Source organism: Furipterus horrens, unplaced genomic scaffold (genome assembly GCF_987537825.1).
Source record: "Furipterus horrens unplaced genomic scaffold, mFurHor1.1.pri manual_scaffold_1, whole genome shotgun sequence".
NCBI classification, from domain to species: Eukaryota; Metazoa; Chordata; class Mammalia; order Chiroptera; family Furipteridae; genus Furipterus; species Furipterus horrens.
Genome location: NW_028327171.1, coordinates 27,013,386 through 27,038,641, shown reverse-complemented (window position 1 = coordinate 27,038,641; position 25,256 = coordinate 27,013,386). Strand labels below are relative to the sequence as shown.

The following is a 25,256-nucleotide window of genomic DNA, read 5'->3' as shown; positions in this document are numbered from 1 at the left end:
CTCATCCAGACAGTGGCTTTAAATTTCATCTGTAAATAACTTCCAAATTTTTATTTCCTTTCCTGATCTTTTCACTGAGCTTCAGACTCATATATACAATTACAGTAGTCCCTCTCTATATCACGGTTCACTTATCATAGCCTCACTGTATCACAAGATTTTAAAAAATATTATATTTAATTATCGCTGATTTTTTGCTATATCGCGGGATTTTGCAGTACTGTATAAGTATGTTGTTAAAGTTATGTAGGTTTAAGGGTGTAGAATATGTTTAAGAACACAAATAGTGTTTATAAAAGTGTGGAAAATGTTAATAAGAGTGGGAAAGGTTAATAAGGGTCTGGGAACAGTTTATAAGTGTGTGGGAAGGGTTTATAAAGCCTTAAAATATAAATACTAAAATAAATGTAAGGTTCCTACTTCGTGGATTTTCACCTATTGCGGGGGAGAGGGGGTCTAGAACGCAATACCTATGATAAGTGAGCGAATACTGTACCTACTTGACCTAATTTAGTTATCTCAAGACTTAACATGTCCAAAACAAGTGTCCTGATGTTATTCCAGCAAGTGTTCCTCTTTGTGGTATTCCCTGCCTCAGTATATAGTAACTTTGTCCCAATAGCAGCTTGGGTCAAAACACTTTGAGTCATCCTTGACTCTTCTTTCTCACGCTTCCATTCGAATCCCAGCTAGCTCTACCTTAACAATGTATCCAGAATCAGTTCTTCTCACTTCTCCGTTGCTACCATTTGGTCTCAACCACCACCATTTCTCTCCTAACTTGCCTCCTTCTTCTTCCTCCGACAGTCTATTATCCACCCAGATGCCAGAGAGACCATCTAAATAATAAGTTAGATCATCACTCCTCTGCTCAGTGTCAGAACATGGAGGCAGCTAGAATACACACCCGGACTTTTGGTTCATGCTCATCAACCTGGCCCTGGACTTAGCCCTTCCCAAAAGATATGCTGATGGACTGAAACCATTCCCAGGGGAAATGGTAATGAACCTAGCCCAATATGTTAACTAACCTGATGTGTGTGTGTGTGTGTGTGGAGGGGGGGAATCAGATGTAAATGATCTACTGAATATGTTGATAAGCAAATTCAACCTCAAATGTGTGGTTGACAAGTATAAAAGAGGTGGCTGCAGAAGTGCAGGTGGGACTCCTATGGGCCCATGAGGTGGAATGGGAGTCCCCAGTCCCCATTCCCTGTTCCCTATTCCCCATTCCCCTTGCCCCCACGGGCCCTTGAGTTGGTCCGGAAGCTGTCTCTCCCTTCCCCACTTTCCTCTTTTTCCTTCAATAAACCCGTTGCCTAATCCCACAGTGGTCTCCGGGTGATTTCTCAGAGCAAGGCTGCCCTGACACTCAGCATCCTCCAAAGGCTTCCATGTCATAGTAAAAACAGTCTCTATAATAGCCCACAAAGGCATTGTCCTGCTGCCAACTACTTCTCTAATCTAATCTCCTGTTCCTCTCCCCCTTGCTTACTCTCCTAAAGCTACACTGGACTCTCGTTCTTCCCCGATCCCATCAAGCAGTTCCTGCCTTTGGGTCTTTACCGTCGATGATCCCCCTACATGAAACAGTCTTCTCCCAGATATCCACAATTCATCTTCCTTCATTTTCTTCAGATATATCTGCTCAAATGTCAACTTCTGTATAAAGCTTCCCTTGATTATACTACATGTAATAGCATTTCTCTTATGCCCTTGCATTCCTCTCCCCCTTACTCTAATTTTTCTCTAGAGTCTTGAACACCACCTGACACACTATATATTTACTTGTTGTTTGTTATCTGTCTCCCTCCTTTAGAATATGTTGTTCACAGCTCAATCCCTGTGTAAAAAATACCTAACACATATTATGTGCTCAATAAATATTAACTGAATGAATGACTTGGATGGTAAGACAAGAAATTAGAAGTGGCCTGTCAAGATGGCAGCATAAGTAAACACAACTCACCTCCTCGCACAGCCACATCAAAATTACAACTAAAATATAGATCAACCATCACACAGAACCATCAGAAATCGAGCTGAATGGAAGTCTGACAAGTACAGAATTAAAGAAACCACATCCATCCAGACTGGTAGGGGAGTGGAGATGCAGAATGGACTGATGCCATGTTCACGTATGGTGGATAAAAATTCAGGAGGGATATTTCAGGAGCAAGGAGTGCCAGCCCTACACCAGGTCCCCCAGCCCAGGGTTCCAGTGCCAGGAAGATAAGTCCTCAAAACTTCTGGATGCAAATACCAGCAGAGATTGAGTTGGTGAAACTTTTGGAGTCCCAAGAAGTTCCCCTTAAAGAACCCACACACGGACTTACTCAGACTTCACTCCCTCTGAGCTCCAGCACTGGGGTAGCAGCTTAAAAGGCACCAGTGGCATACAGGGAGGAACTACGTGTCTGGTATCAGGTGAGAGCTGAGGGACAGCTTTCTCCCAGACAGAAAGGTGGGCAGAGGCTAATGTCCCTTTTATGAACCCACCCCCCACAGAGCCACAGAGCCAGCAGGCGTGTATTATATCTGAAACTCCATCAACCTGGCTAACACTGTTTGTTCAACCCTGGAGATCCCCAGAGACTCCATCCCACCCAACTTATGGGCCCACCCAAACTGTTAACTGTGAGTTTTCCATATGAATGGCTGGTCTTGGCTCATGCTTCACAACTTCCTAAGTCCTTTCAAGTAAGCAATAGCTGGCCTCAGTGAGGCCCCAGCCTTGGCACCTCTTGCTAAGTGGCTTCAGGCCCAGCACTAGCAGCAGCCAACCTAGGTTCACAGCTTGGCTTTGCCTGAGAATCTCCAAGCCCAGCACAGGAAGCAGCCATCTCAGATTGCTTTATAGCTCATGCAGGGTGGGCCCAGGCAGAACACAGTAGGGGGCTGACCTTGGCCTGTACCACCTGGGAAACCTCAGAGCCTGCACACCCACTGGACAGCTACAGAGCATGTTGAAACATTACCATCCTGCCCCTGAACAGCTTATCCTCCACAGAAAACAAAGGTTGGTGGTCAGTGGTCACAGCCAGTCATTGCAGCCTGGGTAAATCCCTCCCATTGAACTGCCAACAGCAATCAAGGCTCAACTACAAGAGGAGGGTATACTCAGCCCACATGAAGCATGCACCTCAAGTACCCACCTTGGGTGATAGGGGAGAATGTGTCACTGGACCCTACAGGGCATCTACTACATTTGGCCACGCTACCAAGACAGGGAGTCACACAGCAGCTCTGCCCACCTTTCTGTCCAGGAGAAAGCTGTCCCTCGAGCTCTCATCTTGATGCCCGACAATTCAGTTTCTCTCTGCATGCCACTGGTGCCTTTCAGCTGCTACCCTGGTGCTGGAGCTCAGAGGGAGTGAGTCTGAGTAAATACTTGTGTAGGTTCTTTAAGAGAAACTGCTTAACCCTTTGAGTGCCATGCATAATTCGAAATTTGGATCAACATGAGAAAAAGTTATATCAATATATAACCTGAGGTACAAAAAAGATAACAAAACATAAAATATGAATTATTCCATTGTTATTTACATGTATAGCCATCGAAAAAAGAGTCGCTAGGAGTGATGCTGTCACTTTTGAGAAAATTTGTCAGCATTGCTCACATTGATGTTGGCACTCAAAGGGTTAAGACTCCAGCGGTTTCTTCTACCAACTCAGTCTTTGTTGGTTTTTGCATCCAGAAGTTATGGGGACTTATCTCCCTGGCACTGGAACCCTGAGTTGGGGGGCCTGGTGTGGGGCTGGGACTCCTCGATCCCGAGAAATCCCTCCCGAATTTCTACCCACCACACGTGGATATGGGACCAGCCTGTTCCATGTCTCTGCCCCTCCTACCAGTCTGGATGGATGAGGTTTCTTTAATTCTGTAGTTGTCAGACTTCCATTCAACTCGATTTGTGACAGTTCTGAGTAATGGTTGGTCTATATTTTAGTTGTAATTCTGATGTGGTTGTGCAAGGAAGCGAGCTATGTTTACCTATGCCACCACCTAACCGGAAGTCCTTGCACACTTTTTAAAGTCAGGTTTTCTGTTGTTGTTGTTGAGTTGGACTTCTTTGTACATTCTGGATATTGATCCCTTATTAGAAAATACGATTTGTAATTGTTTTCTTCAATTCTGTAGGTTTCCTTTTTATGCTATTGTTTTCTTTGATGTGCAGAAACTTTTTAGAGTGATGTAGTTTCATTTATCTATTTTTGTTTTTGCTATCTATGCTCTGGGTGTCATCTCAAAAAAACTATTGCCAGATCCAATTTCACAAAGCTTTCCCCTCATGTTTTCTTCTAGAAGTCTTACAGCTTTATGCTCAAAATGTACTTTTTAATAATAATCACATAAGCAGCTAGTTAATACTTAACTATAATTTTGTTGGTCTTTATTGAATTCTGCAAAAATTCAGTGTTATTTAGGGCATTTTTATGCAATTTTTAATTTTAATGATAAATTTATCAACCCTTTCATTTACAGCTTCTGGATCTGAAGTCGTATCCAAGAAGGCCCTTCCTACACTGAGAATATATGTAAAAAATATTGAGATGTCTTCCAAATCTTCTTCTGTGGTTCAATTTTTACATTTTAATCTTTGCTCCTTCTAAAGTTTATTTCATTCTAACTCAGTTTTGCACATCTAATTCTTATTTATCCTATCTTTCTAGGTTCAGTCTAAAGAATAATAGCTAAACTTTATGGATGACTTATATGGTGTTATATATATCATAACTCATTTAATACTTAGAAGAGATCCATAAGGTAAATACTACTATTTTGGTTTCATAGATGAAAAAGCTGAGTCACAGACAGATTACTAAGTAACTTGCCTAAGGTCACTCAGTAAATGACAGCCAGGATTTAAATCCATACAAGACTGGCTTTGGACCCTTTGTTTTTAATCATTAAAACTACCTTCTCAACTACCACTCTTTACCTAACACTTTCCCACTCTGAGCTTGAGATGGCCCTCTCCTTTACTGAAACTCTAGAAAACCTGTACTCTTCATTAAAAAACAACAACTTAGATCATAGTTAACTGCACGCATTTCATGCTGCTTTAAAAAGGAGCTTTCATATCTAATTCACTTACAGTGCTCACAGAAACTAGTATTACACAAAAAGCTCAGAAATATTTATTGGGTGAGTAAACACCTAAATTAGAAAAATGTTTGAAATATAAATATCTTGGGAGAGTCCATATTAAATTCACATTACGTTATAAATGGCAGATAAAAAGATGCCTTTCTAATTCTAAATTCTAATAGGAGGGAAAAGAAAAAGCTTGAGGGCAATGATAGCTTGTGATGTTTTAATAGGAAGAAAAAAGAAGGATTGAGGGCATATATTTAAGATATATTTTTTTATGGCTGGGCCTGATATGTAATTATACAGAACAGAGTTTCATATATTTTCCTGTCATTGGAAAAAGCTGATTCTGTTTACTTTAAAACTACAAGCTTTTAATTCCTGGGGTTTTTCTTGAAGGATGCTCTGAGAATTGGCGAAATAACTGGTCTATGATTCTTAGAAGAAGAAGAATTGAGAGGAAGAAACAGTTATTGTTATTAGACCTAATCAAAAATTATAATTTATAGATCTTAAATTTTAATAGTTTGAAATAGATTCAAGCCATGTTCCTGAAATTAAATTCCTAAGAAGGGTTTAAAATAAACCTGAAACTTGGAAAATAAATTTTTCAATGACCTAGTGTTCTTATCATTCCCTCAAAGTACCCAGCATAGCCTTTTGCTGGTCATTGATGGGTGAAAAAGGTTTTAGTCAGGTGTATCTTTGAGCTGGGCAAAGTGTTTACAGAAAGAAAAAATTCCAATGACCTATTAAAGAATGTACTCTCCACCCAGTGCAGCTGGGGACAAGTTCCTAAAGGGATTCCAGTGAACCCAGCTGGGATCAACCCAAGTGATTACTTCTAGTTGGTAAGTTTCTCCAGAATATCTTATAAAAATGACAAAAGGATAGATATTTCTAAGAAAACAATAGTTTTTAAAAAAATAAATATAAATTAGTTAGAAATATGAAAAAACATACTACCCTGAAAATGTACTTTTAAAGGCCTCTACTATTTTTTTTTTGCTGTTGTCAAATTCATTGACCTTCTCTCCCTCATTTCTCTTGACTTGCCTTATTTAGCTGATCTTGCTTACTGATCTGTGTTTCTTGCATTTTTTTTTTTTTATGGGTCACTTTTTGAAACTCATTTATTTCTTAGCTTCTGACTCATGCATGTTCTTGAACTGCTCTGAACCTCTCTGAATGCTACCTCACCAGCCCTTTGCTAGATCACGTTCTCCCACACTTTGTATGTTACCCAAGTTCACTCTTTACTTCTTGATGCGTCACAGCTTTTCCCATTAGGACCTATTTTTGGATTACAGCTTCAACTTCTAATTCCTTACTGGAAATCCAAGTGTCTGTATGTGTAGCTCTGACCTCTTACTCAATTTCCGGCCTCTCATCTCTAATTACTTAAAGCACATGAGTATTGATTGTTTCACTATCAACTTGCTGTACCAAAGAGCTGTTCCTTTCTATGGCCTGTTTATTCAATTATCTGTTCACATAACATACATTTACTAAATGTCTATTATGGGCTAGATTCTGTAGATACAAAGGTGAACACAACAGATCCTGCTCTAGAGTACCTCAGAGTCTTGGAAAAGGAAAATACCAGTAAATCAATATTTAGAATATAAATACAAAAAAGTTTTGAAGCCTTATATAAAACTGCCATTTTATGGGTTGCAGTTATAATTGGGCTGCCCAGACTCTCTTGATTCTGGCAAGAACACTTTTCATGAGCCAAAGGTAAGAAGCCTTGTTTTGTTCTTGGCGAAGCCCTCAACAAAGCAAAATGGCCCAAATGATAGAAGCTTCAGACTGAGACATTAGCACCATCAACTGGGCATGTGAGCAGGACTTTGAAAGTCACCGGGTGATCTTAATAGCATTCTGAGGAATTGCAGGAAGCTGTGTCATTCCTGAGGTCAGAATTGGGGGAATAAGCAATCTCCTAAGAGCAGAGCCGAAATTGCAGTAGCAAGGTGAGAAGGATGGAAAGACAGCACTGAGCACATGTGACGCAGCCCCCTGGGAAGCAGTGTCCTGGGATCAGGAGCTAAGAGTTGAGAGGCTTTATCACCCTTACGCCAGTCTGGGCTATGATACAATAACCTAAATTCAAAATGTATATGATGAGTCATTGACAGATTAGGACAGTGACATACGACTTACTAAGTGCAGCACAACATGACATAACGTTTTATTAGACTATAAACTCTGGAATCAGACCGTCTGCAGCAGAAAGCCAGCTAGGCCATTTACAAGTAATGTGGTCTCGAGCAAATTACTTTACCTTTCTGTGCCTCAGTCTCCCCATCTATAAAAACGGACAGGGTTATTCCTTCTTGATAGGGTGGTTGTGAAGATTAAATGAGTTACTACATCTGGAATGCATGAAAGAGTACAGGCACATACAATGTGCTAAAAAAAAATCTAAGCTATTATTAGCGTGTTTACATTTAATCCACATTACACCAAAATTGCATCTGTTGCCCAGTGGTAGCAGCCATATCATATCTGGAGTAACCTTTACTCAGAAAACATGGCTCCTTTCAGAAGCATATATTTTTAAAATAGAGTCATAAAAACTGAAACACATTCTCTTACCAGGTTGAATTCTTTATTAAATAAACATGTACCGTAATAGCTCACTATTGATAAATGCAATTATGAAATAACTTACAGGTCAACCCTGTCAGTTCTGGGCTTATTAGAAACATATTAGTTTTCATCCACAGTGCTTTACCAATAATCCCTGTGTTATGGTGGTAAACGTAATGGTTAATATTTATTCTTGCTTCACAGAAATTTACACTGAATAAAAAACTTTTAACAGCCTTGCGAATACTGCCAATAAATTTATTCAGTCTTTCTCAATTTCCTAAAATGTCATCCAGGGGCTCCAAGTCTCCTCAGACATCTCTTCAAAGATACCTGTCAAAAATCTCCCTCAAGAAAAGTCCTTTTTGAGTTTTGTCACTATAATGAATGTGATGACAAAGTCACCTTTATGATTTACTGTAAAAAAAGGGGAGGAGGGAGGAAGGGAGAGGGAGGTACAAGAATAACAATAAGAATCACATCAGATTAAATAATATTTAATGTTTTTTCCTGTTATTTTAATTGGCATATACTTTTTGCCATTTGTCAGAAAAACACGTACTCTAGCAGTGGTGATAATAAAAACATTAACAACCATCCAGGCACACATGCTAAACAATTAAAACAGATGCTGACTGTAAACAACTAGAACAGTGAGTCCCAGGTGAAAATCAATCTTGTTATGCCTAAGTATGGTGGTTTTGGTCATTTTCAGTATCATTTGGGGCACTTTCATTACACTGTTTTTTAAAGTGAAAACTGCAATGTAGAAATGTCTTCCAACAGAGAGAAAATTTTCCAATAATATTATATTTGTCTTGAATGCAAGAACCACTTATTTATTCAAAGTAATTTATACAATCGGAGCTTTTAATTACATATTACTTTCCTTCTATTATATTTTCCAAAAAGGTTGTGCTACATACATTTCTGAAGTTTTTCATTAAGTCTGTTGGTCCAAGTTCTGGTAGGTTCTTTGGGTCATGCATAATTTTATTTTGAGATTGTTATCAATAGGTTGTCCTTATTTAATATAGAAGAGAACTAACTTATAATACCAGAAAAACAAACCTGCAAAATACATTTGCTTCTTAGCTTCCTGCTTGTCCAACTGACTTAGAAAAAAAATTCCCATAAAGAGAATTTTACAGCCAGAATAAAACCAGCTAACAAACCTGGAGTTATTCAGTCTTATTCAAGCCTGACCTGAGGTTGTCCTTAAGATGACAATGAAGTTAGTCATTAAACCAGCCCATGCGGCATCTGACAATGTGACTGCATGGCACTGTCCAGATTTTTTATGACACACTTCAATAGCCATAACTGACACACATAAAAGAACACAACCAACAGTTTCCCAATCTGGCTTCCCCAGTCAGCATCCAGTTTCTGTCAACAGCATTGCCATTCTCCCCTTTACACAAAATCAAACACTAAAAGGTCATCTCCAGTAGATATTTAACATATTTGGGGATATCCTCGTAACTTTAATAAATGGTAGGAGGGAGAGTCTATCTCCTGCTACAGAAACTTAAAAGCCCCGATATTTTCACAGCCTCCCTTGTCAACCAGGATGCTGCACCTGAGGAAGGCCTGGACAATCAGGTCACCTGGCCCGAGACTGATCCAGAGGTAAGCATGAAAAATCCAGGGATTGGGGAGAATTCTTTCAGGCAGTAGTAGTATCAGCCAGTTTCCAGAAGAAATAATGGCAGCAACAGTGTCCAGCACTCAGTGTTTGTCATAAAGGTATAGAAGCAGGATCCTTATCAGACTAGTTCAGTGGTGACATTTTAGCTGTTGTTTCTGATATGTGGCCTCCTCTTATTTTTCAAGCCTGGTTCCCCAGCTTCACCAGCAAATTTGCAATCTACCCAATTGCCTTCCAATAAATTCCTTTTTATTTAAATTAGCTATAGACTGTTCCTTTTGCTAAGCAAAACAAAAACAAAAACCCAGTCCAATGTATGTCATCTGTGACTCTTTTCCTTGACACTGTCTCTCGTATGTTACATTCTGTTGAGCTGGCTTTGACTCCTGAAGACTCTATGAATGAGTGATGTCCATAATTCTCAACAGTCCCACTCATGCCTATGGCTTCTTTTATGGAGTCAATCTATCTCCTATTTGGTCTTCCTCTTTTCTTGCTAAACTTTGAGAATCACTGATCTCAGATGTCCAGTTTGTATTCTTACTATGACACCTGCTCTTCTATAAATCAGAGAGACTGATTATTGCAGTTCTCATGTCTAACTGCACATCCAACTTACCCTGGGAATCTGGGACCCTCCCCTTTTACCAAATCAGTCTCTAGGGTTGGGGCCTGTGAGCTATATAAGCTCCTTAAGTTACCCAATGTAGACAGAATGCTACTGATGGTTTAGAATCATTACCAGAATGTTTTTCACCTGGAAGACCTTGGCAGGTAAGAGGCAATCGTGTTTTAGAACCTTGTGACCATTCCTACTCTGACCCTCTTTAGTATGAAAGATTGTAGTTCAGCTCCTATATTTTCTTAACTGACTTCCTTTTTCCCCTTCCCAATTCTGCTATAGAGAATCAGATAATTTATCAAACTCAGGAGTAATCTAGATTAGGAAATCCTTCTCCATAGTTTATGTAGCTGCTGACAAGCCTTGGGATATGCTAGGCATCACCTGCATACTACAAGATACATTGCAAAAAGTTTTTTTGTTAGACATTCATTATTAAATGAATATCACTTTTACTTATTAGCATAGAATAATATTAGATAACAATTACTGAATTATTACCCTATGCAAGGCAGCTTATAATTCTATAACCTCATGTGTAAAACAAAACAAAGAAAGGAAAAAACCTTGTTGCAACAACACTGTACATTGTACCTGTTAATAATTGCACCTGGATCAACAATTCAATTACAAGCTAGAGATGCAATAGCCTGGCAATGAAGAAATAGTAGCAGTCAGATTCTGGCTCAGTTTGGGTCCTTAAAGCAGTCGCTTGTTATTTTCACCTGTCTACCGTTGCTTTTCCCAGGGGAGCAACTCATCTCCCTATCCATGAGGTCCACAAAGCCTGCCTACCCTCCAGCAGAGACATGAGGCAGATTAACACATGGCTCAGACTGGCCAATCCTTGGTCACAATTCTTGGTTCAACGACAAGCATATGACTCACACTAGCCAATCAAAATCCTCCCTGTGGAAGTCTCTTCCTCTGGCATCACAAGCTATGAACACCTTTTCCTTTTGTGACTCCAAGGAATAAACTACTTGCAATGGACAAGAATAAGGCTAACATGTAAAGAGAAGCAGAGCTCAGTGAGGGAGAGACAGAGCTTTATAATCATTAGAGATCAGGATCAAGTCATTTCTAAATCAACTGTATGCCTTGGGCTTTTCACTGTGAGAACCAATTTCACATTGTTTTTTTTTTTGTTTTTAATTTATTTTTGCTTAAATGAGTTAAAATTGAACTTCTGTCAGGTGGAATGAAGAATTTTGGGCCGAAATTTTGATTAATTGAGTGTAGGTTACACTTTCCAGTTTCTCAGTTTTACAGATAATGTTCTTCATGTGCTTCTGGTTACATTGGAATTACCACTGGGAGTTCCAGGTGGGCACTTAAGGAATAAAGCTGTAACAGCACTACCAGTCTTCTCAACTATTATTACCTCCAAACTTTTAGCTTGATCAGACTTGGGAGCAGGATGGTATTTAAAGAGGTACTTATTTGTGTATTATAAATTGCCAACCCATATTCTTTGCTAAGCCTTATTGTTATTTCTTAAACATGTGTAGCGTAATAGCTAAGAGATTGGGTTCTGGAAGTATAGACTGCCTGGGTTCAAATTTTGGCTTTGCTATTTACTAGTTATAGAACCTTAAGCAAGTTACTTAACCTCTCTGTACCTCAGTTTCTCCATATAAAAATTCCCCATATAAAATAATTATACCTATCTCTTAGGGCTATTGAGAGACTTGAACATGTGAAGTGCTTGGAACCGTGTCTATCACAAAGAAGTGCTCAATAATTGTTAGTTATTATTATATTACCTAGGGGAACCTAGAGATTGAGCTCTCTTCATGAATTTACTATAATGGCATACACACACACACACACACACACGTGCAAATGCATATACAGGATGCAAAATAATGAGAGGAATGGTATAAACTTGTAGACATTAGGCTAGTCAATTTCTAGTTAAGCACTTTGGATTTTCATTAGTAGTCTTTCTGACTACAATTAAGGCCAAGGTTTCCAGAACGTCACAGAAATTGAGAGTGTGAACTAAGGGAGATTCTAATAGACCTACAGTAGATCTAGATAAATCTTTGAAAGGATAGTTTTTTATTTCATAAAATAGTTATACAATTGCCCAAGATATAACTGAACCCATTTTCTAAGTTACTTAAAATGATGTTTAAGCTTGAACTAATATCTGCATTTGGGATTCTTCTTTCCCTGACCAAACCCTACTTAGGGACTCTAATGAAGTTCAAATGGTTTTGTGAAAGCTATAAATTTAATGTGCCACATCTAAACCACCTGACCATCTCTTTTTTCCTGAGAAGACTCTAGGGTCTTGAGAGTCCAATATTTCAAAATGAAACAGTGGCTCTCAACATATCAAAACCAAAGAATATGAAAAAAGAAAACATTCAAAATGGACTCAGAAAGACTCCCATGAGCTTACTTCTTCACCTTTGTTCCAGACTCTAGAGAACTGGTTCTGAATAGGGGTATACTGAATATTTGTGGGGGCATTTTTGGTTGTCACAATGACTATGGGTTACACCTGCCCCCTGCCCCAAGCACACACAAAGACACAGGGGTCAGGTAAACTAGAGATTCTGAAACATGATGGATAGTCCTACTAAACAAAGACGTTACCACATCCCACACGACTTTCAAATAACAGAGGTGAAAACCCTGTTTATAACCACATGAGCCTGAATCTCCTGTTTTACATGTAAACAAAAAATATTTTTGGAATGGCTTTATTATACACTGACTTTTCCAGGAATGCAACTACTGAGAAAATTAAGAGGAGCTTACAATTTATTTTGTTTAGAACTTACAAAGAGTTACTCCCATCGTGGAAAAATCACTTCACCACCAACAGCACCACTCATTGTATTTGAGTTGTCAGAATAATCCAACCTTCAGTCTGCATCTGTTGCTATTGTACTTACGAGGTACCACGAGCATCAGAGTGCAGGCATCTGAAAACACCATTATGCCTTCCAACAGTGGTGCATGAATATTTACATATTGAAATACATATAATTTTCCTGTACATTATTTTATTTCCCTTTGTATTATTAGGGCAGTTCACTGAATTTTTTAAACATTATACATATAGGTAGATTATATTATCTGTGAATTTCATTTCAGGATAATAACTCAATTGTTAAAACATACATTTTATTTTAAAAAATTTGGTTATGTAAAGGTGAGAATGACTGGTTTAGAATATTAATAGAGAGGAAAGAAATACTCAAATTGTTTTTCTCTGACTTCCCACTACAGAACGTATTACAGGGCAATTATCACATTGGTTTTACAGGACATGGTGATATAAAAATTAAAGGAAAAAAAAGGATTAGTGGGCAAGGCATAAGTAAACAGATTTAAAAATATTGAGAGGAAAGGCAGACCTTCAGCGCGAGGCATTGAAGTCCTTATACTCTTCAGATGTCAGACTTTCCTAAGGAGTTGTTTCATTTGTTTCAGTCTATTTCTTCCTTTCTTTCCCTTGACATAAGTAATGAGGATCAACACTCACTCTAATCCATATGTTGGGTTTTATATCAGCTGGCTCTAGTTTGATTTTTTTCTACAAAAGAATCATGGCTTCTCCCATTCCATAGCAAATAGTTTTTTCTAGTAAAGGTTTTGATTACCCTTAAAATATGCTGTTCAAGAGATGCACAGAACTAGTTTATGAAATCAGAGACAGTCCCTGCCCCCTTCTCAAGCACAAAGAATTGTACAGATGTCTTCAGCTAACTATACCACCATCACAAATTCTATCTGAACACAGGAAGCTGGTAAGTAGAGCATAAATGGTGGCTCCCAGGAGAGCTTCTGTAGTTAAAGACTGGCCATTCTGTGCGACTCAGTTGCTCTGAGACCCTCAGAAAGTCGTTAACTTCCCCATGAATTAGCTTCTCTAAGCAGAAAGGGAGATTAGAAAACATTCTGTTTCTTTGTAGTGCCTGCTCTAGTAGCAGACACACCAAAACTGCGACCACATTTTCCCTCTGCTTACTACCCCAGGATGTTCAGCCAAGATAAACTTATCAGTTAAGCAGCCTGAGAATCTCAAAGGAAAGATGGTTCATTTGGTGTCGTTAATTATTGACTGCGACTGACAGACTAAGAGCCAAGAAAATCTGATATTTAACATCTGCTTCTAAAACCTGGAACTATAGCAGCTGTGATGTATTCCTATCATTCTCTGATTTTGCTCAAGGTCAAATCTGTTCTCGTTTTAAGGACAAGATTGATTTTCTCATATCATCCACTTACTGCTTAACCTGAATGCTCTCAGAACTTACTTTCTTGCGGATGTCACATAAACATAAATAACTCAAATATCCCGCTCTTCACAGAGCCTGTGCCTCTCACGACCTTCAGTCACCCCGTGGCATTTGCCCTATTCCTTCTCTCTTCTCCAGGTTCCCTCTATTCACCAAACTGCTACAGAAGGCAGGAATACGGTTTCTGCTCTTGGCAGTGTCTGCACTAGAGTTCGCGTTATTTCTTCCTCAATCATGAACTCTTCCTCTTAAAGAGCTTGCCTCTTCCAGAGGCAGAGAAGGAATGTTCTACTAAATACGTAAGCGCGCCCCCGTCGCCACAGCTGATAGGAATAAAGGAACCAGTCCACATGATGAGCCCAGCCAAGTAGATCCCCTAGCTCAAGAATTCAAACCATTAAAGTGAAGCCAGTAGCTCAATGTAACAAGTTTTTAAAATGGTCACAAATGCTTTGACACTCTTCCTATGAAGAGGTGAAATCTGTTTCCTCCCCTTGAATCTGGGCAGGACTTTGATTGCTTTGACCAATAGGATTTTGCAGAAGTGACTCCCAGTCTAAGTAAAAAAAAGTCATGCAACTTCTACCCGGGTCTTTGGAATGATCATTCTTTGGACATTCCCTCTTCAGAACCTGCACCCTGTGCCCCGCACCCTCCCCCCTCCTGCCCACTGCTCAAAACACTGCATTAGCAAGTAAACAGTCCGACTATCTTTTGGCTCCCATGTTAATAAGTCCATGTGTAGGCACTCCAGCCAATAGTCCCAGTGAAGCCCCACCTCTTAGCTATTCCTACCAACATGCTAGAAGTATGAATGAAAAAACATATTGGAAGAGATTTATCCAGCCCCAGCTCCCCAACCATTTGAGGCCCCACACATGGAAGAATAGAGACAAGCTATTCCCCTGATGTCTTGACCCCCTAGAATCCATGAACATAATAAAATGGTGGTTCTTTTTGCCATGAAGTCTGGGGTCGTTTGTTACATAGCAGTAGTAACTGAAATACCAATCATGAATGACAATGCCCAGAATAAAAATCTGTTAGATTTTCTAGAGCTAGCTGATTATATCTTTCTCTGGCTCTGGCTATTCAGCAATTCCTTAAATTCTAAAAGATTCTGTTCTAACAAACCTCCTTATTTCTTGAGCTATTTGAATAGATTCCTTTCTTATACTCCAATATGCTAAGGGAAATGCACATAAGGCAGATGTCCATGATAAAGGTGTTATGTCCCATTGCAAAGTTGCTCATTTTTGAAGAGCCTAATGGATGTCAGGAGAGCCCCAAACAGTGCTGTGAAATTGGTCCTCTACTGCACCTTGACCCCTTGGTCCTAAAGTGGCACTATCTATGCCCGGAGTCTCCCACACGAGACTTTAAATTCCTTGCCCAAACCCCTGTTCCCTGAGATCCAGACTAGAGTTAAGTAGAGAACAGATGACATCTGTAATTGTAGGAGCATCACTGTCAAAGAGTGATGGTGTGATTGCCTGGATGAGGAGCTAGTTAGGATTAAGGGTTCTCCTAGCAAGAGGAGTTAACCCAACCTCTGTTTCCCGTGGTACCTGGAGTTTCCTCTCCAGCCAGAGGGATTACAACCTCCAGGGCCCAAGGTATCTAGGGGCTAGGAAGCTAATATCCTCAGATAAAAACTGTAAAAAGCTGGCACCTAAATCTATATTGCTTGAGAGGTTTATGTGTCAACCAGTGAGAAGAATGCTTTCACACTTGCTTATAAAAAAAAAGGAAAATAGCCCTGGCTGGTGTGGCTCAGTGGATTGAGTGCTAGCCTGTGAACCAAAAGGCTTTTGGTTCAATACCTAGCCAGGGCACATGCCTGAGTTGAGGGCCGGGTCCCCACTTGGGGGTGTGCGAGAGGCAAACAAGCAATGTATCTCTCGCACACAGATGTTTCTCTCCCTCTCTTTCTCCCTTCCTTCCCCTCTCTCTAAAACATTAATAAATAAAATCTTGTTTTTAAAAAAGGAAAATAATATGGGGTGTGAAATGTGGTTTCTCTGCATAATATAGGCACCATGATGTGTCCAGGACAGGGCCCTGGCCATGGACACACCTCTTTGGAGTGCTGGAGTATGGGGCACCTAGACCTTCGCATCTTATAATGTATATCTTTCTCTAATAAAGTCTACCCCATGTTTTGTGGTGTTGGGAAACTTGTTTTAAATTCTGGGACATTCCACATGGTGTCTCAGAAGGCATCCTTGGCATTGACATGATTACATCCTGTCTGTTGTCCTCAGGTGCATGTCCATCCCATATATTAGGAACCTATTTTTAAAAGAGATCTGTTTCTCTTAGCCAAAAATAACAATAATAAAGTAAATAATCCCTTGCATGTAATCCTTGCACCCTGCTTTACATGTCTTATGTCATTTAATCTTAACCATAATCCTATATTGTAGGTACCATTCTTTACTGTAGGTACCATTTTACAGATGAAGAAACTATTAACTGGAGAAGTTAAGTAGAGCTATTCAAGTTTACATAGCTGATAACTGGTTGGGCTAGGATTTAAAGCCAGTTTGGGTTAAACTAGGAACACTTATTCCAATAGTCTAGCTAGACCTTGAAATGGTATCCAACAGTTTATGATAATGAGAGCTTGGTTACCACTATCAGATATGCATAAATTTCTCCTCATATTGAGGAATTTATATAGATGGTCTTCCTGTAAGATGCTTCTGACTCTGATGTTCAGCCTGGTAAATATCTATTGTTTTAGAGTAGGCTTCTTTAACTTTACCCTTAGGGATACACAAAAACTTTCCAGAAGATATGTAGAGAGAGAGCTTTAATGAAATCAATTTTCAGAACCCATTTCCCAGACCTTTCTTTTGTAACTTGGGTCAGCTTGAGATGACACCTTTGCTGGTTCTCCTTTCCCATCTTCCCTTCATAATTGCCCTCCTCCCATATAACAAAAGAACAGAATCTCTCACACTCATCAAGAATATTACTATGGAACATTGCCCAGGGTATAAAAACTTGAAGTCTAACAAGGGAGAATTTGAAAGTGCATTCTTTCATATAGCTGACACACTTATGGCAAGGTGTCACTCAGAAGTTGATCTATCCTTCCATCTTCCTCCCTCCTCCTCTCTCCTTCTGTCCATCCACCTTTGCATTCTTCATCTAGCTAGCTATCTTAGAATTACAATTCAGACATAGATGAGTTTTATAGAGAATTATTTAATTTAAATATCTTTCGGTTAAAAAATGAAGTCAGAGATTTCCTATAGACAGTAAGTCTAATTTGGTCCTTTCGTTTGACAGTAAGGATGGACTTTGACAAGTAGGCTAAATAGTAGCCATTTTACCTGAGTTTCATTATCTAAATTTGTAGCTCAATATTTTGATTAAAATATTTAAAGTTTATATAATATGCCAGAAATTATATCCTTTGTAACTATTTAAACTTATGATAAAAGATTTTATATGTCAATTTATAAATGTGCAAAAAAAGTCTGTAGTTCTAAACATTCTTTTAAAAGATATGCAAACATTTTTTTTTTTTGAGGCCATTAATCAGTCCCTTTTGCTAGCTTCTGCTTCCCACAGCTAACCAGGCCTCTGGGATAGGGTTCATACCTAAGTGATTCAGGACTAAATATTGTCACCCAGATTCCTGGTTGCTATGGGCCTCCTACTCCTACAAATCTGCTTTCTTCTAAAAATCTTATTATCAATTACTGCCTAAATTATGATGCAAATTATGTTGCACCCTTTAGTCTCTTGCTTTCTCGACTCTCACTTTCAGGTTGGAGTGTGTGGCTCACTATGCTGTGACTGGCACTAGATCCTGGGCTGCCCTGAATATCCTTCCTCTGTCCGGGTCTCGAACCCAGACATTTACATTCTTCTGCTTGCATTTTATAACCTAGCAATGATAGTAACAGCCTAATGACTACAATAAAAATCATCAGTCTAATTCTGAAGCCATGTAGGAGAGACAGAACAAGCCCTGACCAGAGGCGCATTAACTGGAAACTAATGAAGCTGAAACATGAAGGCCCCTCTCTTGCATAAGCCCTTTCCAAGGCCTGGGTCATGTGTTTTTGAAAAATTTGAGAAGTAAGAACTATTCAAGTAAGACCACTGTCTCTTTTCACTCAGACCTCCCTTTGGTCATATTTCCCCTTGTATAGAGAGATGTTAGATTGGCTTCAGGTTGGAATCCAGCTCCACATCAATTTGAAACATAGTGAAATGTATTCACATAGTTGGCAGTTACTTTCACATACGGTTAAGTTCTTGCTAAGAAGGTTTCACAGGCCCATCTGGATAAGAGCTAGGATTCGAATCAGAATTTGGCTGGCTCTAATACCAATAATGTTAACACCACACCACGCTGCCTTGTATAAGCTTGGTGGTCCACCAATGGCCTTGGACTTCTTAAATTAAAGGTACAACGGACAGTCAATCCTAGGTCACTTACCAACTTTTGATACTCCTTACCACTTGCCCACCTGGCTTCAGCACACCTTCCTAGTCCTGTTGCCCCCTGCTTTCTTATTTGTACCCTATAGTCTATTCAGATAGGTCACCGTGCCTTTGCCAGATCACACCTTTGCTTTTCTTTGACCCGAAACCGTCTTGCTCTGTTACATATCAACAGTCTCACTGACAATCTGATATTCGGTAAAGATAAATAAAACTCATAATGCACCATCCCAACAAGGGCAATAACAACAAATCAGTTAATGAGTATTATAAATTCACAGAGTATTTATGATTAGTCACTGCATCAGAAAACTTCAGATGACCAAAATCTCTTATTTCGTGTACGCTAGAAACTTTGATAGAGGTTTTCCCAGGTTTGGCAACAAGCCTATATATTTCTGTGACATTACCAATAACCAGTTGAAAAGCTGAAGACTTTCTACAGTAACAGTTTAAAAACAAACAAACAAACTAAATGGAATCCCACAAACTTTGTTCAACCATGCTAAAGGAGAGATTAAGTTATCTTCCTAGTTCCTCTATTGGAAATGTTACCAATTCATTGTTATATGAAGAGGTAACCAAAGAGTATATTACCAAAGGATGTGGAAAAATCTATGCATATGTCAGACTATAGCACATATCAGGCAATTAATTAATAAAAATATTGTTATTCTTCTAGGTTCTGTGATATTTGCTCTTTTAATTTGCAATTTGTTGTGATTTATTTTATTATTATAAATAAGTCTTCATTTTGTGCCTAATTTTTATCCTTTTCTCCTAAAGTGGTTTCTCCAAATTGTGGAAACGTCAGGCCCCAGAACACCTGGGTCTGTCCCTGTCCTGCCTAAAAAACCTGACTCACCTACAGAACACTGGCAGCATATGTGTTCTGCTGTCACTACCACTTCCTTCCTCACACCCAGTCCTTTGATTACTCTCCAGCATCTACTAACAGGCTTGTGCAGAACAGGTGGCTTAGCAGGTTAATGACCCAAATGTCAGATGGCTCTCCATGAGTTACACACACCATACTCTATTTCTTCAAAGAAGCTGGATGTTTTCCAGGGTTCAACAACCTGATCCCCACTAAGGCTTTGAGAAAAATGTGGAAGAGGACAATTTTATTGTTTTGCTTACTAGGCAGGTGTGTGTATTGGTTTTTATAAACGGAATGGTTTTTATGATACAATACATCACTAACACCACTAAGAATTGTTCATTCTATCCAGACTGTCAAAAGCTTTGAGATGCATGTATGGTTTGGGGTGGGGGGAATTCTATGAGAACCTATGCCATCAACACAGGCATCTGAAATAAAAAGTAATACATTAATAATACCTGGAAGAAAGAAAGAATTCCTATCCTTTGTGACAAAAATGGATGGAACTGAAGAGTATTATGGTAAGTGAAATAAGCCAGGTGGCGAAAGACAAATACCATATTCTTACCTATAAATGGAACCTAATGAACAAAACAAATGAGCAAAATAGAACCAGAGACCTGCAAGTAAGGAACAAACTGACAGCAACCAGCGGGGCAGGGGGAGGGGGATAACGGGGAAAGAAGGCGAGGGGGCTAGTCAAGGAACATGTATGAATGACCCATGGACCTGGACAACAGAGTGGGGATTGACTGTGGGAGCTAGGGTAGGAGGGCAGGGCAAGGGAGAGCAATGGGGGCAAATGGGACAACTGTAATTGAACAACAATAAAATAAAATAAATGAAAAAAGAAAAAAAATACCCGGCAAATAGTTAATCTGTTTAGAGTCCAGAGTGACTGTCCATGCATTTAAGATTTAATTTTTGGTAAGATAAAATGGTTAAGAAAGGGATGAAAGGGCAACTTTCAATAAAATATTCTTAACGAGAGTACTTTAGCTCCTTTGCATAGTAATACATCAATTCAGGTGGATACAAATGATGAGACTTGCTTATCAAATAATAAAGAGACAGGGGAAAACTGAGAAAAACAAATCATCAATGCTCCAAACATCCCAAATTTATCTGACAGAACTTTACGACCAAAGCTACCAGGAAATACTTATGTCCACTTAGAAGGAGAAAGAACATATTTTATTAGATAGAAAGAACCAAGGGTCAACAAACTTTCAATATGGTAATGAGAATAGCAGTTTCTCAATTTTTAAGTGCTAACTTCAGAGAATGTGAAAAGGTATGAAAATTTCATTTGAACATCATTATAATACTACATAATGGGATGTTGTCCGATACCTCAAACCACATTTTAATGAGAGCCTTTCTGGTACTTGAGTAAGGAAACTGTCTGGGATTATGCCTAAATTAGTCATGTCCTCTAAAACTGTTTGCTCCAAAGTAGCAGTTCTCAACCTTGGCTGTATCCTGAAATCTCTTTAACAGAATACTAAGGCCTAGGTCCCACTGCTTAGAGATTCTGATTTACTTGGTCTGGGTGCAGGAGGAACATAAGCCCCACAAGGTGATTCTAGCATGCTACAAAGGTTGGTAACTATTGCTCTAAAGCAGTTTCTCAGCCTCAGCACCATCAGCATTTTGGGCCAGATCATTCTTTGATGTGAGGGGCTGTCCTGTGTATTACAGCATGTTTAACAGCATCCTTGCCTAGATACCACTAGCTCTCCCTTCCACCCCCCTTCCTTGTTGTGACAATCTGTCATGTCAAACTGAGGGGGGCAGGTTGGAACTTTCCCCTGGTTGAAAAGCACTCCTGTAAAGAGTATTACAGTAAACCAACTTTATTATTTTGGCCTGTTAGAAAACTATTCCTGACAAATAAAAGCAGGGCAAAATAGAACCTCATTTGAGACTTAAGTAAGAAGGACCCCGCAGGCACCAGTGAACAGAATGTTCACCAAAGCACAGAATGCAACCACATACACCAAATGCTCAGAGACAAAAAATGCTGAGAATGTCATAAATACAGTAAAACTTCAAATTATCCATTTAAAAATTAGCACAACAGCAGTTAGGGATTTACATATTAAAAGAGGATTTGACCACATCTGTCATATCTGACCTCATTCTATTTTGTAAAGCTTTCACATTACCAAAAAAAAAAAAAAGTCTGCTAAAATCTTGTCAATAGGCAACTATTTTTAGACAAGCTCATTTTCTTTGGTGGCTCTGGAATAGCAATTCCCCCTACAAGGGAAGGTTTACAAGGAAGTATAGTCAATTGAAGAGGCTTGAAGTTACCGACGGTACAGCAAAGAAGGAAAATGAACACATCTAATAGTACTCTGAACACCAGACCTTCCTGCATTTCATTTGCAAATGCAATTACACCAGGCCCATAACACTTTCAGGTATGATTTTTAAAATACATACAGGCCAGCAGACAAGTAGGTAAACTGGCTGAATTTATTTCTTTGTATTTATGTGGGCCAATACTTTTCACAAGCTGAATCTTAAGTGCAAAAATCAAACGCATCTCTAAGTCCGTGAGGGCATTTTCATTTTTCCTAGCTCTTTAATGCTTAATCTCAGATTGAATTTCCTGTAGATTGGAAAGCAATTTGAAAAGAGTGCTAGGTTGAAAATATATGACTTTTCTCAAAAAAATGTTTTTGTCATAACATTTTTAAAAAATCTAGCCACAAAGAAATAGCTAGGAAATGGGAGAAAGTTTCTTGTTAGCTCCATCCACACTCTTCTTCCACTAATGCTGACACAATGAGAGACTCACTTGTTTACAGCTGTTTTCTTTGGAAACAAAGAATCTGAGATAGGGCTTTTGTAGAAAAGTAGAGGACCACAAGTAAGGGAAAATATGGCATATTAAAAATGGAAGAGACAGACAAGATAGTCACTGACTTCCTTATTTTTGCTTCTTTACTTTTTCTCTACACAATAGAAGAGATAGCCAAGAAGCAATAAAGGAAAGAAAACTTTTTTTTTTTTAACTGAAGGCAATTACTGGGACAAAAATAAAAACAATTTATCTAGTCTTTCTACTCATCCATTTAAAAAATTAAAAACAAAGCAGGTCATCAAATTATTTAATAAAAATAAAAAAAATTAAATGGATTAAATTTTAGACATAACCAGAAAGAAAAAATAAAAAATAAAATGAGGAATGGGGTGTGAGGGAATAATGAAGAAGGAGGGAGCAAGGGAGGGAGGAGAAAATAGAGAGAGTGAAAGAGAGAGAGAGAAGGAGACACAGCAGGACAGAGATTATCACAGTCTAGAGAGTAATGCCTTAATCTTGAAGCATTTAGGATACTGCTGTGAAAAAGTCAGCTTCAATTTTATATCTGTAGAGGTACATGGGTGCTGTGGTCTGAATGTTTGTGTCTTCCTCAAATTCTAATGGTGAAATCCTAATGCCCAATATAATGGTATTTGGAGGTGGGAGCTTTGGAAGGTGATTAAGTCATGCAAGTGGAGCCCTCATCAATGAGATTAGTGCCCTTACAGAAGAGTCCTGAGAGAGCTCCTTACCCCCTCCACCATGTGAGGACACAGGAAATCAGAAGTATATGACCCAGGAGAGAGCCTTCACCTGACCATGACTGCGCCCTAATCTTGGGCTTTCAGGCTTTAAAACTGTGAGAAATAAATTTCTGTTTTTTTTTTTTTTAAACCAGGTGGTATTTTGTTATAGCACCCTGAACAGACTAAGACACTGGGCATTGTGTTAAGCTCTAGAAAGAAATATCCTCATGGGTTAAGCAGTAGGAAGTGATAATCAAAATATTTAATAACTAAGCATTAGGGCCTTGCCACTGATCAAATGAAACATAAATTGCAATTACGGAAAAGGATGCTGGGTCTAAACAATTCTAAGGCCACCCTGGTGCTGGTTCCAGGGTTGAACACTCCAGCTTTGGACATAAGGGAAGTGGGATGTAGGTAATGATTAAAAAATGAGAGGGGCTGGCCAGTGTGGCTCAGCTGGTTGGAGCATCACTCTGTAAATTGAAAGGTCGTGGGTTTGATTCCTGGTCAGAGCACATGTCTGGGTTCCACGTTTGGTTCCCAGTCATGTGTGTGCGAGAGGCAACCAATCAATGTCTCTCTCTCTCTTTCTCCCTCACACCCTCCCTCCCTCCCTCTAAAATGAATAAGCATGTACTCGGGTGAGGATTAAAAAAAAGATTAACTCTCGCCCTGGCAGAGTGGCTCAGTTGGTTGGAGAGTTGGCTCCTGCAACCAGTTGCGGATTTGATCCAGGGCACAAGAAAAAAAAATAGGAGGAAAAGATGACAATAATAGAGAGGGGAGATGAAGGAGTTGACAGAGTCGGAATATATATTTTTACAACACAGACTGTGGTAGCCAGCCTCCAGGATGCCCGCAATGACCCTTCTTCCTGGATTTCACACCCTTGTGCAGTGTCCTCCCACACTGAGTTAGGGTTGGTCTCCCTGAGCAATAGCATGTGGCAGAAATTATGGCATGTCCCTTTCAATACCAGGTTATAGAAGACTGCAGTTTCTGTCTCAGGTACTCCCTGCTCTTTCTCTTAGGTTACTTTAACACCAAGAAGCCACGCCACAAACAGCCTTGCGGAGAGGCTTGTGTAGGAAAAAATTGAAGCCTCCTGCCAAGAGCCACATGGGTGAGCTTGGAAGCAGCACTTCGAGCCCAAGTCTTCAGAGCCTACTACCCTGGCTGACACTAGACTACAACCTTGCAAGACAGCCAGCCAGGATTCTGGATGCTCAGAAGATGTGTGAGATAATAAACATTTATTGATCTAAGCTACTAAATTTTGGAGTAATTTGTTATGCTGCAAGAGATAACTAATATACAGCATTAGAAAAAGTAAACACAAATAAACAGACATATAAAAACATAGTAAAAATACACTTAACTTGAGGAACTACTTTCCTCCCAGGAAAGGGCAGGGGAGGAAGAGGAGATTGACAGAGCCAATATTTTGCTGGTATTTTTGTGTCCTGGATAGGAAGTTAATTTATACAAAGTACAAGACAGTTAATCCTATCTACCATACAGGGGATTGAAAAATACCCCTACGTACCAAGCTAAGTATATTCCAAGTTAAGTAACAGTAAAGATAATAACAGGCCATCATTTAGAGTGTCTACCATAGGTCCATCACGTTCCATACCTTATCTTTAATCCTCAGAAGAAGTCCTCTAAGGTATGATATACAGAATTATCATGAAACCAGTTTGGCTTCAAAGCCTAGACTCTTTCCCCTATACTACACTTACTTATGAGAAAATCAGTAGAAGTTTGCCTGTAGTTCAGGAAAGAATCTGACTAAAAGGCCAAGTAAAGCAGCAAGTCAGGTAACTTGTCAGACATAGAAATACAAGCTTGGGGTGAAGCAGAGGCAACCAACAGGAAGTGAGATTAGGAACTGCTGTATCCCCAACAGCTCACTACTTGTGAATACTATTCTTCTTTTTTTTTTTTTTTTTTTTTCTTTCCCTCAATAAGGCCAGCCCCCTCTGGACGCTGGGACCAGTTCTGGCTCTAGGCAAGAATCCTCTGGCAGGGGCTCTGGAGCCCAGGTGCTCACTGGCACAGTGCTGAGTTGGTCTCTAACCCATGATGGCTGGCCTTGTCATTCAGTGTCTTTCTTGACTTAATCC

At 39.3% G+C, this 25,256-nt stretch overlaps 1 protein-coding gene and 1 long non-coding RNA gene across 4 annotated transcripts in view; one reads left to right on the top strand and one right to left on the bottom strand.

The window, feature by feature from the left end:
* The window catches only part of PPM1L (protein phosphatase, Mg2+/Mn2+ dependent 1L), a 241,380-nt gene that overhangs the window by 29,459 nt on the left and 186,665 nt on the right, over positions 1-25,256 (bottom strand). The gene's annotated exons all lie outside the window — the stretch shown is intronic.
* LOC150020807 (uncharacterized) lies at positions 5,868-24,395 on the top strand. 3 transcript variants are annotated; one of them, XR_016510519.1, is made up of 3 exons: positions 5,868-5,946; positions 9,246-9,322; positions 24,162-24,395. It is a non-coding gene; the product is annotated as an uncharacterized LOC150020807 (long non-coding RNA). The 3 variants fall into 3 exon arrangements; XR_016510518.1 differs by lacking the exon at positions 5,868-5,946 and adding an exon at positions 9,044-9,130; XR_016510515.1 differs by lacking the exon at positions 5,868-5,946 and having other exon boundaries at positions 9,137-9,322.